General features: G+C 34.2%; 1 protein-coding gene across 2 annotated transcripts in view; it reads right to left on the reverse strand.

The window, feature by feature from the left end:
• LOC138692017 (zinc finger protein 493-like) overlaps positions 1-6,252 on the reverse strand; it is a 51,905-nt gene extending 45,653 nt beyond the window's left edge. For both annotated transcript variants that reach the window (XM_069814798.1, XM_069814799.1), the window contains exon 1: positions 6,118-6,252. The gene's annotated coding sequence lies outside the window, so the exon portion shown is untranslated. The remainder of the gene's footprint in view (positions 1-6,117) is intronic.
• Positions 6,253-13,941: the final 7,689 nt, after the last annotated feature.

The raw sequence follows: 13,941 nt of genomic DNA on the forward strand, positions 1-13,941 counted from the left end.
ACACAGAAAGATGGTAAACGTCACAGTTTACCCTGACAGGAGGTAATATTCTGCCGGATGACAAATACACTGCATACAATTTAGATGTCAGATATTTCACATATGCACCTGTCGTTTCGCAGCTTTTCTGCATTCAAATCCATACTAGACAGTAGTAGACACGCATACCCTTTCGAAACTTTGAGTATGCATATTGTTGTTCACTGTAATTACAAACTAAACACGTAATAGACAATAAATCTAACCCAACATGTTTCGAATGAAATTTTCTAATAGTTGAAATGAAGTTAAATAAAGATAGAAAGTAATTCAGAGGGATGTGTGCATTATTCTCTTCTGCAGACTGTACTGTACAAGACGGAGCGGTGCTGCGTACTCTGTGTATATCCTGGAGTGAGTTGACTTTCTTTCACTGTGCACATGCTCCAATGTCACAGGCCTAGTTATCATAGAGGAAGGAAAATGGGGAATGTACATAGCAAACATCAAAAGAAGAAACTATGTCTTTGCGGTTAAGTGACAATGAAATGAAAAGTTGCTCTTCTGTTAATACTGTTTATAATAAATATATGTTTTTCTTTTTAAAGATTGTCGCATATTTTTACAGGCGGCAACATACGTCGAAACTAGAAAAAAAAAGTTCCTGTAAACATGTGTCCGAAAACAAATATCTGTTGAGATATGGGCCATGTTGTATTGTGGCGATTGATCGTCATTTATTTAAAAACACGAAACAAGGATGCATGTTTTAAGAGTGGATAGCATACCTCAACAGAAGTAAACAATGTAGTAAAAAACAAAAGTCCAGGATACTACGGAGCCTATAATTATTCTTTAATATGGTTTATTTCATGAAGCTTGCAACTCCCGAGGTTATATCAGCGTCACTGGTGTGCCGGAATTTTGTCCTGCAGGAGTTCTCTTACGTGCCAGTAAATCTACTAACATGAGCCTGTTCCATTTAAGCACACTGGAAGTCTATGATTTTACTTGTGTTAGTAAGTATTAGTATTAGTATTTATTTATTTAACCGGGTAGAGATAAGGCCATCAGGCCTTCTCTGCCCCTCTACCAGGGGATTACAACTATAATATGAACAATAAAATTGCAATTAATATTAAATTTACAATTAAAATTACAATAGAAATTAAAGTACGACAAGATTACCTGATTAATGAAAGCTAGACATTTTATCATACAAGTTAAGAACAAAGAATATTTTTGTATTTACTGAATTACAAATTAAACCTACAATAAAAAACAAAAAACCTATAGTGATGAAATTACCGGATACTGAAATATTTTGAGATAGATTAAGAGAACTATTTACAAGAAACCATGTCTGAACGAGTCTCAATTACTGACCAACTGCCTAGTAAGTTTGCGTTTGAATTCAATTTTATTTCGACAGTCCCTGATGCTAGCAGGTAACGAATTCCAGAGTCTTGGCAGAGCTATTGTGAAAGAGGATGAGTATGAGGAGATGCAATGGGATGGTATTGTTAGTACAGTATTCAGTTGTGTAGGCTATCTTTCTGTATATGCACGACGGTGCACAATTCCATTTTCTACGCCTCGTGAGACAAAATCTAACCCGGAAGTTTAACGGACGATGGATTGGTCCATGAGGTCCAACAGCATGGCCTCCTCGATCACCTGACCTAAATTCTTTGGATTTCTGGCTATGGGGACACTTAAAGGCATTGGTACATGCCACACCCATCCACAACGTACAAATGTTACAGTAGCATGTATCCAACGCATGTGAGCAAATCCGACAACAACTAGGTGAGATCGTAAGAGTTCGTGATTCACTGAGGACTGAAACACGTGAAACAATGCGTGGTAACCACATAGAACACCCTCTGTAGTGTCCACGTAATAGACAGGTGGGTATTGTAGGCCACAATACAGCATGGACCATATCTCAAAAGACACATGTTTACACGAACGTTTCTTCTAGTTTCGATCAATGCTACCTCCTGTAAAAATATGCGACAAATTTTTAAAAACCCTGTATTTAAAAAATCATGTTCTTGTACTGGTGAACACTTGTATTGTTATTATAATCCATGTATTAAAAATAAGTTTAGATATCTGTGAGGGACTATTACTCCAACTTACAGTAAGCTAATTTTAATTGAAGACAGACATTATGTGTGTTCGAGAATAAGGTGCTTAGCAAATTATTTCGGGATAAGACAGATGAAGTATTATCGCCGCGGTCTCATGCTTAACATGCCGGCATCATACAATAACGTGCGGTGTGCTTTTAAAACATAATTTTGCCGACCGATTGTTGCTCTGTAGGTTTCACTCTAAGCGTCACGTTGTCACGTCTACTTCCTCGATAAGAATAAACACTAGTTTGTTATATTGTTAAATGGCTATTACTACCACTATTATTATTATTATTATTATTATTATTATTATTATTATTATTATTATTATTGAACGGTTACATCAGCTGCTTGTCTATGCGGATGACGTGAATACGTTAGGAGAAAATCCACAAACGTTTACGGAAAACACGGGAATTTTACTGGAAGCAAGTAAAGAGATAGGCATGGAAGTAAATCCCGAAAAAACAAAGTATATGATTATGTCTTGTGACGAGAATATTCTACGAAATGGAAACATGAAAATTGGAAATTTATCTTTTGAAGAGGTGGAGAAGTTCAAATATCTTGGAGCAACAGTGACAAATATAAATAATACTCGGGAGAAAATTAAACGCAGAATAAATATGGGAAATGCCTGTTATTATTCGGTTCAGAAGCTTTTATCACCCAGTCTGCTGTCAAAAAATCTGAAAGTTAGAATTTATAAAACAGTTATATTACCGGTTGTTCTTTATGGTTGTGAAAACTTCGACTCTCACTTTGAGAGGGGAACATAGGTTAAGGGTGTTTGGGAATAAGGTGCTTGGGAAAATATTTGGGGCTAAGAGGGATGAAGTTACAGGAGAATGGAGAAAGTTACACAACACAGAACTGCACGCATTGTATTCTTCACTTGGCATAATTAGGAACATTAAATCCAGACGTTTGAGATGGGCAGGGCATGTAGCACGTATGGGCGAATCCAGAAATGCATATGGAGTGTTAGTTGGGAGGCCGGAGGGAAAAAGACCTTTAGGGAGGCCGAGACGTAGATGGGAAGATAATATAAAAATGGATTTGAGGGAGGTGGGATATGATGATAGAGAATGGATTAATCTTGCTCAGGATAGGGACCAATGGCGGGCTTATGTGAAGGCGTCAATGAACCTCCGGTTCCTTAAAAGCCAGTAAGTAAGTAAGTATTATTATTATTATTATTATTATTATTATTATTATTATTTCATATACGAGTACGGTGACATTTTTAGCTCTTAATAATAATTTTTAATCACATACCTTAATGTTCGTCCTCAGCACAAGACATTGCAACCTCGGTTTTAGTCCTCGTGGATTAGACAAGTAGGTGTCATTTAATAATGGAAGCAGCTTATTGGTTGCAATATTGAAATTGAGGCGAGTGATTGGAGCGGTGACATAAGAAATTGAAAACAATAATACAATTTCACATGAGACCATGGCGAATATAACAGGAGAATGGGGAAAGTTACAAAGCGCAGAATTGCATGAATTGTATTCTTCACCTGACGTAATTAGGAACATTAAATCTAGACGTCTGAGATGAGCTGGACATGTAGCATGTATAGGTCAATACAGACATGTGTATAGAGTGTTGGATGGAAGACCTGAGGGGAAAAGACCTTCGGGGAGGCCGAAACGGAGATGGGAGGATAATATTAAAATGAATTTTAGGGAGGTGGGATATGATGATAGTGACTGGATTAATCTTGCTCAGGATAGGGACCGATGGAGGGTTTACGTCAGGGCGGCAATGAACCTCCGGATTCCTTGAAAACCATTTCTAACTAGATAAGTAATTTTAGTTGAAGACAAGTGACAAGCGAAAAAGTAAGAAAAACAGGAGAACTTCTACAGGTAATCAAAAAGATGAGAATGGCTACATAAGAAGTGTATTCACGATATAAATGCAAAAAACTTTTATGCATTGATGCAATGAAGCAGTGAAAGAAAATGCGATTCAATGGCATCTGAAAAGTTGAGAAGAATAATTACTGTTAATTACAGATATAAATAATATTATTTTTTATGCTCCACCATGCCGAAATGTAGTAATTATACACCTGGTAGCAGTCCTTTAATGCATGTCATTAAAGTACAGGTGTTGAGCCAATGTCAACTCAGGTTACAGGTGTTCAGCCAATGACAAGTCAGCTTTGTACCGTTATAAAACCGCAAGTATCGATTATTCTCGGATATGCATATCGAAAGAAAATTAGCGAAAAGTAACGGAGGCTGGAAATCCAATACTGTCGAAGAAGGTTATGTTCTGTTACTATAATAGTTAGCGTTAATTGTAAATAATATTCAAATAAATTCTATTTGTCATCTCGTTTTTCAATGTCGAATTCAATAATCAAGGTTATATCAAGATTAACGGGATTACATCAAGGTCAATGACATTATTGTTCCTCGAAAAAATCAATACTTTCGCGTCTGCGCACATCTCACAATTCACGACCTAGAACAAGGTCACTTCCGATCTTGTCAGATACAAATAAAATGTATACATCTGAATAATTTCAAGTTAGAAATATGGTCGAGCATAAAAAGTCGTATGAAACTCGCCTATAATGGTAATTAAGAAGCTCGTATGAAACATCCATACTCGCTTCTTAATTACTATCATTATAGGCTCGTTGCATAATGTACTATTTTAAACCGTTATAATAAAAATGATAATAATGATGATAATGATAATAATGACAATAATAATAATAATAATAATAATAATAATAATAATAATAATAAATAGAGGTCATTTTAAAGTAGTTTTACTATTTTTTTTAAATTAAGTCGTTATGTCTTATGAAACATTTCTTATAAAAGCAAAATTAATTTTGAGCTCAAATAAATAAATCTTACAGGTGCATTAGTGGCTGCTATTTTTTTTACTTAGAAGATTCCTAACTGTAGGGGAGACTCTTGTACCTTTAGCATAGTGTACCTTTGAACATTTTTTTTTTAATTTTTTGCTACTACCTAGAGGACTCAAACTGAAGTAGATTGTAGGGAAAGCCGCTAAGTAGATCTGGTCGTAGTTTTGGTTTGATTTATTGCAAAGTGTGAGTTCTGAGAACGAAAGAATATTTTTTAGTACCAAAAGTAAATATTTCGTTCATTGATGTATGTTATCTAACATAAAACCAGATTGTATTTGTTACCATCCATTAAGTACAATGTGTTCCGTATCATCTGGTGAGCAATAACATATTTTAATTTCCAAGATTTATTCGAATCTATAGTTTTGGTAGCCACATTTGTTTAAATGTGCACCCTCTTGTACCTTTGAACACAGAACATCTTGTATAATACCACGGAACATGTTCCAAGGTATATAATACTATTGGTTTTTGTTTTTATTTTATTTTAAGATCATGCCACGAACTAAATCTGGAATTAAGAGGCCCCCAATTGATCCAGATGCCTTGAAGAAAGCTGTTGAAGTAGTTATTGCTCCTCCAGGAAATAAAATCTCAATCAAAGCAGCATTATTTGGTTTATGATTGCAAATACATTTTGAATATGATTGTCAGTTCTTACAACTATATTCCCACCTATATTACATGTGTTCCAACTTACAAGGTACATGAACCTGTTGTACCTTTGAACATATTACATTTTATTTTTTCCATCCTTAATAGATGTGTAGAACAGTAAAATATATACACGAAGTTGTAAAGGAATGTTCAATAATTATTTAAAGTATTTTTTAATTTAAAAAATATCATTTCCCAAAATTAAAAAAAAAAATTAAATGTGAAAAGTGTTTAAAGGTACAACAGTCTCCCCTACAGCTAAGAATATTATGATATATTCCAAGTTGATAATAGAAGCCCCTATAGCCTATAATTAGTACAGGGAATTATGAAATTCTAATTCTGGTCACATTTCACCGTGTATGCCTAAAGGTGCATCCAAACAAAACACATGTTATATACTGCAAGAGCAGAATCAGTCCATCCCAGCAAATACATACCTCAGTGTCACACTTCACCTCCGGGAAATTACATGGATCTGGAGTTTCTTCAACTTTCACCTCTGATATTAGAACATAGCTATGATCCAGGGTTATAGTTTCTACCTTTGTCTCGTCCATATCGAACAAAATTCTAACCTAAAAAAATATATATATATATATATATATTATTACTAGTTTCAAAAAGATTCCAAGTATGGTGGTAACACTTAAGACAGGGAAATTTTATGAGATTGCATCACTGAAGTATAATAATTTATTTTGTGTCATGGGAATATTGGCAAAAGTATTGTTTGTAAAGTTGTTCTTCCTTTCATGGGGGGTCTATAGGGCGCGATAACAAAGAGGATTTTTTATGAAAAAAAAAAGTATAATTTTCACACTGAAGGTAGTTTGGAATGTGAAGAATTCATATAGGACATCACTTGACTCGAAAACATATTGGAAAATAAATTTAAAAATTCGAAAGAATTCATCAGCATACGTAATATAAAAGCGATTATCCAGCACAACAAATAAAGAGATTGAACACTTCAAACTGGAAAATTATATATATATATAAAATAGCCCACACCTGTGGAGTAACGGTTAGCGCGTCTGACCGCGAAATCAGGTGGCCCGGGTTCGAATCCCAGTCGGGGCAAGTTACCCGGTTGAGGTTTTTTCTGGGGTTTTCCCTCAACCCAATATGAGCAAATGCTGGGTAACTATCGGTGCTGGACCCCGGACTCATTTCACCGACATTATCACCTTCATATCATTCAGAAGCTAAATAATCTAAGATGTTGAGAAATTGTTGTAAAATAAGCTAAATATATATATTATGCCGTAACAATTATGAGTTAACCTAACCTAACCCAAGATGAAAGTTTTATTATGGCGAATAATAGAAAAGAGCCTTTTTTTGTTTTAAGCTAGGAGTAATAAGTTAAAAATTTTTTGTTATAAAGAGTGAGTCAGGAGGAAAGATACGTGGTGTCAGAGGAGATAATATTGGTGATTCTGAACAAAAAAGTTTATATGAACATATGCCCTGTTCCTAACAGTATCTGACATACAGCTGTTTGAAAATCAAGGGCGTCAGTCTCATGTCTTTAATCAGCATTGACATGCGGACGCAACCAAAACGACATTAGGTTGTAGTAGGGTCAATGAAACCTATCCTGCGAGTTGGATCGACCGCGGTGGAGTCATTTCTTGGACACCGAGGTCACCCGACTTTACTCCATTGGATTAAGAGCGAAGTTTACAAGTGCAAAGTGCAAACAAGGAAGGAACTCCTCGCTCGCTCGCATTTTACATGTTTGCACTCAAGTAAAGGAATGTACAAATCAGCTCAGATCAGTAACACAGCAACTGACTACAAAAACTGCAAAGGGCATTGAAGTTGACGGCGGACTTTTTGAACATGTTCTGTAAAAAAGAAAAAGTACACAATTAAACAGAACATAAGGTAACAATTTTCTCAGTTACCTGCGGCACTTTTCTCGTTCCTCATTGTTTCGATTAGTTTTCTCCGAAACTGTGAATTACGTCCATAAATACAAATATTAATTGAATAGTACCGTATTTAATGTAACATTATTTTATATCAAAGCTGCATATGATGAGAAATATTGCGTATTTTTTCTTTGCTTCAGTGAGACAAAAATAATTCTGACATTATGAATGAATTTACAATAACGTTTTATATACCCATTGTTGACAACTGCAAAAATAAAAATGGTAGTAATCTGATGCTTGTAATAATTAGTAAAGGCATGTGGGCAACATTAAAACTTAATTTGCTAAAACTTTAAAATTACCAATATATTTGATCTTCTTTCCACTTATTCTTCTTTATACTGTGATTCTTTCATCACCAGAACTGGTCTTAAAGTGACAGAGATAAAATGCAAACAATTGAATATCGAATTGTGACATCATCAGACATCGATTTATACACGTGTGGCTAGCGCGAACTTGTTAATAAAAACCTAAGCTAACCCTTTGTATATGCACAGTCTAATAGATACAGTCACGCAACTCATACGTATAAAATATGCCAACATTTGACAGCTGGCGCGACAGTAGCCCTCTAGCGGCAGGCAAGTTAAAAGTGTGCACACGACATATGATAACACATCAGAAAACGGGTTTTGCGTAATTTATTGTATATTTTTATGCTATACAATAAGTGTATATGGTTCTTATTAATTCTACTTTAGAATCCTGGAAGAATTTCACACGCAGTTAATCTACAAGTTTCAGAAGTTGGGAATAAACGTAATTCTTTCTGCTCCTTACAACTGAATCATGGCCCTAATCACGTATCATGGTTTGAAATAATATAATTGTTCGTTGCGTGGTCGATTAATTCAACTCATTCCTAAATATATTTATGAATCATTGGAACTTTGTATTTCCTGTGAGAAGAGTAAGAATTAGTAGCTTCAAAATTGTAGGGAATATCTCGTAGGGTACATCGCGTGGTGAACTCCTCTCCCTATTTCCTGAGAAATTAACGATTTTGCATACCGCAAATTGGGGTAAACTCGGCCGCTGAGGTAAACTTGAAAATAAAGAAAAGGGGAGGATTTAAACATTAATATGAAGTTCATTATTTTTCCATTTTTTAAGAACCGGTATTTCCTTTATTATTTTGTGTCACAAATAGTACTGATGTTATGGTTTAAAATTTTATGGCAAGTTTACCGCGTTTTACATTACATTTCCAGTTTTCACACATAATGCCTCATTTTAACATATCCTACCTATATAATACGTAATTTACATGCACTTACTGTTAATATGACGTAGGTGAGAACAAATAAATGAACACACAATTTTGTTGGAAAAATTGTAACTTCAATTAACTCAGAAAATGTAGGCCTAATTTTATTTTCAGAGCAGAAGTGGTGTAAGTCAAAAATGGGTAATGATGGTTAAAGTAAACATTCTGTAAAATACAGAGCAAAGCGGCAGTTAATATTGAATGTATTTAAACTATTAATAGTCAGTGAATAGCACGAAGGATATATTAATTGCTACATTGCGCTGTATTTTACAGAATTTTTACTTTAAACCTCATTACCTGATTTTGACTTACACCACTTCTGCTCTGAACGGCTCAAATAATCACTGGGAATGTAAAATCAACACCAATAGCAGTCATCCAAATTATTACAGAAAGAATTGCTTTTTATATTAAATTTAAAATGGCTCTTGAGAACTTAATACGTCTGCCACATGAATGTACACCAACACATCAGAAATTTATCGACACAGTCTGGATTTATTCAAGAAGTGAATATTTTGCAAAAGGATTACTATACTCCATGAATTCTTGCAAAATTAACATCATGATACCTACTTGAATGCAGGGGCGTATACTGGTTAAAGGGTTTGGGCTACCGCTGACCCTATTATTACACAAAATATATCTAACAATTACTTTAATTTTAATTACTATGGTAAAACTAATAATACAAAATTATTACATTATGTTATATTATAAACTTTTTCTTTTGTAATTTCCTTGGGCTACCGCCGGTAGCCCCGGTAGCCCGCAAAATACGCCCCTGCTTGAATGCTATATAACATTCAACTTTTGAAAAATATAAAGAAAAAAACACGAATGCAAAAATTATGGAATTATTTGCATTAAAAACTGTAGATACATTATCCAAAATCGGAATGGTTACACATTTACACATGATCTCTGCAAAAAAATAATATACTGTAACAGGTATTTACTTTGTTTTTAATTAAACTGTCCTTCCTGACATACAAATAGGTAACTGATAAGTAGTAAAATAGTGTTTTATAGAACACAATACCTAGGCTACCTACAACGTGGATTATTGGTTATGACTGAGTTATGGTTTTCTCTTGGTCTTGAGGGAATCTCAAGAACGACAAATTCGGAGATTTAAACTTGTTGTTACTGCGATTTTCGTCATTGCACACATTGCCTTTATTCCGACGCATGATTAAAACGTCATTATAACATCTCGCATCCCTTTAAAGCATGTGCTGGCTGTATCAACCCTATGACCAGTGCCTTGCCTGCCGCTTGGGCGCTAGTATCGCGAATGTTGGCAAAAAAAGTGTTGAAGTTGCGCGACTGTATATATTAGACTGTGGTATATGCAAGATTGTAAGTCAAAGAGTTTGTAATATATAACTAGAGACACCATTGGCGCTAGTGTAGCGTACAAAATTGAACCGCTGTTGAGTAAAACGGTTCCTGTGATGTTATAAACATCGAACACAAAATGGGTGACGATCAATTTCAATCCATATCCGTCAGTACGTAAATATAATAAATCTAAATTACGGTTGTTTTCCGCTCACTTTTTCTAAGTGTTTCCGCATTAGGAATAATAATCAGAAGGTTTTAAAATATTAATTCCATAAAAAAAAACCAAAACCAGTATTTATAGATAACTGGCATGAATGAACATAATACAGTAACAGTGACAGACACAAATTTATACAAGTGTAACAGTTTTGGCTGCACTCCGGGTTGGTATGATAGTTACTATTTATAACTCCAAGACAGACTTCGAAATTTAAGAGAGTAATCTTTATTTCCAAGGATTGCAGTTCACACTATTCCAGTGCCAAAGCATTTACACTTACCATCTTATCATCCTTTCTATTAAAGCAACTGAGAAGAAAGACATTATACGGAAAATTTGATGTTGGGAATATCTCTTCATCGAAATATGCACGTTACCAACTTCGGAAATCATACGATTATGCACTAGACAATTATGTAGTCGGAATCGAGAACATAGGTTACTAGTAAAGGAGGAAATTGCATTTGCAGGATTCTTAGAGATTGTAACGGGATCTGACAATGTTTACTTCTAATTTATAATAAAAAATGCACCCAAGAATGATGTGGAAGACAATGTTAGTAAAAGGATCAAGTCCACGTTACGGCACACTGGCAAAAATTCTTCCGAGGGCAAAGGATATCGCTGTCAGATGAAGATGCTGACAGGAAGAAATCTAGATTTCGTTTTTTAATCTTATTGCTATTTTCTAACGTTTTGAACTCAATTGACGATCTATATGAATTCTTAGCATTCAAAAGTACCTTCCCTCTGAAAATTATACTATTTTATACTTTTTTCGTCAAAACACCCTTGAGTATCTCATGCTATTGAAAACCCCATGCTTTTACAACATCACCTCGTGCACAATATTTTATGTAACAGTCTGAAAAGGACCAAATAAATATCTACACTGTAAGCCAACGTAGATTAGAACGGAGAAGAGTTTTTCTTAAAGGTATGCGCAAAAAAGTGATGAGGGCTAACTTATAGTAAGGTTTAGTCAAGAAAGTTATATCTTTTTTTTTTTAATCAAAATTCCTATGTAAAGAAGAAATCATGTAATTTACGCTTATATGCAATACAGTGAAGCAGTATGTCGCTATATATCGAAAAATTTAATTTACTTACGTAGGTCTACCTATTTGAACTATTTGAAAATTTAGCCACAGCACAGACTAACATTGCAACGTAATTTCGTCGTGTTCTGCTTGAAGTGTGATCAATGCTGCCGTGATACAAATTTACAGCACCAGTGTCACCAACATATAAATTGTATCCCTGTCAATCTATCACCTGGAAATCCGTCAGAATCCGTCAAAATTAAAATAAAGTAAGATCCACTCAATATATCTATATCGAAATTAAAGCAAATATTAACGCAACTTTGTTAACAATTTGATTTAAATAATCATTCATACACATCATCTGCCTCTAGTACTGCAGTTGATGTGCTTTGTTGGTCTAAGCTCCCCCAAAAATTAACAATTACAAATGACAGAAGCTAAAAAAGTCAAAGGACGATGTAAATCCTAATTTCCGCCTGTCAAAGCCATTCTTTTCCCGTCTGCTACATTGAAATTCTGACATTTTTCACTGAAATTCCGTTAAGTTGGCTACACTGTACAGCACTATCACCAGTTCCGGATTTAGGTGTAGTAACACCTCCACCAACCATCCAAAGTCAAACAAACCGTTTAAAAGTAGCTATTATACAGGTTATGTTTAGTATATATTAGTTTCAAATGAAATGTAACAATTCAAAAATTAATAAATTACACTGGAATCAAAATGTACATGCTTCTTATTTTGAAGTATAAAGATTTCCTTCGCACTTACCTCACAGAGAAAGCATTGATGATGTCATCATAGTCGATCTGAAGAAGCAGGTGTGCAGTAACAGCGCATCTGACAGCTAAACCAGGTGGCCCGGAATCGAATCACGTTCGCAGCAATTTACCTGTTTGGGGTTTTCCGTCAACCCAATACGAGCAAATGCTGGGTAACTTTCGATGCTGGACGCTGGACTCATTTCACTGACTTCTCACCTTCATTCCATTCAAATGCAAAATAACCTAAGATGTTGATACAGCGCAGGTGGATAAAATTTCAATTCAGTATACGTTATAATAAGTAAATAGACTGAACCCTATCTTAAGCATGTAGTGAATTTATATAAAAAATTTAAATTTGAAATATATATATATATTAATGGTAAAGATTTATTCTAGAGTAACCACTATTCTAATATTTAAATCTTAATGTGTATACATATATCACTAAAACAAAGGATCTCCTATGAAGAGTATTACATTTATGACAGCTTGAATATAAGCTATTTTGCATACAATAAGTAGCAACTACCCTTAAATGAACTTCGACAAACATTGGACTTATGTTGTTTAAACAAGAGAAAGTAGACATGCACTTAAAAATTGAAAATGCATGCGATGACTATGTAAAATATACAAAACTATGGGTGAATGTATGTAGTTTCATGTACAGAAGTGGGATAAAAATTATTTATTACGTTTCATATTTTACACAAATTAGAAGTCAATTTCTTCATTGTAATTATACAGGGCTGTAATTCCAGTTGTTTCTGTTTGGTCGTATTAGAACATACTATTAACATTCCTAAATAAATACCAATAAATCCAATTGTGCGCAAAGATGTCTATAGTTTTAAGATGATTAGGCATCTAAGAGCCGAATTCATAGTCAACACTTATCGTAAGGAAACACTTAAGCAGTTGCTTATAATAATTTCCAATTTATAAATCCCACTGAAGTGAACACTTATTCAAATAAGGTAGTTTGTCAGTTTACTCAAGTGTTTCCTCATATGCATTGTAATCAGCTGATTCGGTATACAATAGATGATGATTATGATTTAATTTAATTTATTGAGTTTCGGCAAGCAAAAGATATATCAGAGATATGGAAAACCTTTTACAGATGTATAATGATAAACAATTTAAGAGTAGATACTGTTTCGACAAGAACACTGTTGTGAATATTCTGGTGTCTCTCATTTCAATTCACAATACAACCATGAAGCTTACCGATTTCGCCACTGCTGAAAGTACTGGTTGCTTTGAGATTTTATGATACAGCAGCATTTCAGGTAGATTTAATTGCCTTTTTTTTTTTTTTTTAAGTATTCACGTTCCAACAAAGTGTTATTTGCATTTTTGTTTGTTTTCTACCCAAGGAATACGCTGTTAAAATTTGCGTAATTATATCATTTCCACTTTGTTTAGCATAAAAATATCTGAACAATAAATTTAAATGATTTACTTACAGAAATATTTCCCGAGTTTGCATTAAACTCAACTGCAATTTTGTTCCATGTCAATTTCTTCTTTTGGAGAGAACAATTATTATATATTTTTTTTTTACTTTCGACGATATCTCCATATTTAATAACTAGTTATCTTAGTTCACTTCTTTCTTTTCTATAAAATGCTTTCTGGACATCTTGTATAATTTTTAGCTCTAT

This window comes from Periplaneta americana, chromosome 16 (genome assembly GCF_040183065.1).
Source record: "Periplaneta americana isolate PAMFEO1 chromosome 16, P.americana_PAMFEO1_priV1, whole genome shotgun sequence".
Classification (NCBI taxonomy): Eukaryota; Metazoa; Arthropoda; class Insecta; order Blattodea; family Blattidae; genus Periplaneta; species Periplaneta americana.